This window comes from Galeopterus variegatus, unplaced genomic scaffold (assembly GCF_000696425.1).
Source record: "Galeopterus variegatus unplaced genomic scaffold, G_variegatus-3.0.2 Scaffold11208, whole genome shotgun sequence".
Classification (NCBI taxonomy): Eukaryota; Metazoa; Chordata; class Mammalia; order Dermoptera; family Cynocephalidae; genus Galeopterus; species Galeopterus variegatus.
Genome location: NW_007737319.1, coordinates 8053 through 8769, shown reverse-complemented (window position 1 = coordinate 8769; position 717 = coordinate 8053).

The following is a 717-nucleotide window of genomic DNA, read 5'->3' as shown; positions in this document are numbered from 1 at the left end:
GGGGGCAACGCCAAGGGTTGCAATCCCGTTGCCAGTCCCCGGTCCGGTACGGGGGCAACACTGAGGGTTGCGATCCATTGCCGGACACGGAAAAAAAAAAAAAAAAAAAAAAAAAAGTGTCATGTCCTCTGTGGCTGAGGGTACTAATTATACATGTTAGCGAGTGTATTAAAGGCAAAGATGACCTTTCCAGAAACTAATGTGAAGAAATTATACACCATGCTCTTCTTCCATGTATGTTGGCAATACTGTTGAAATAACCTTCCTGGGTCTGTGTGTGAAGTCATTTTCACGAGCTGTCACTGGAATGAGCCCTGTGTTCATATGAATAGTCATGTCGCTATTTTTTTGTAACATTTTTTAAAGCAATAAACGTTTTGTATCCAGAAAATAAATAAATAAATATATAGAAGCACAAACAACTAGAGAATAAACAAAGAAACTGGACTTAATTAAAATTAAAAACTATTGTTCTTCAAAGGACACTATGAAGAAAGTGAAGAGACAACCCACAGAATGGGAGAAATTTTACTGCAAATCACATATCTGATAAGGTTCTAGTACCCAGAAGATATAACAGACTATCAATAATTAAAGACAGATAATTCAATTTTAAAATGGTCAAATGATTTAAAGAGACATTTCTCCAAAGAAGATGTACAAATGGCCAACAAGCACATGAAAAGATGCTCATAATCATTAGTCATTGGGGAAGTG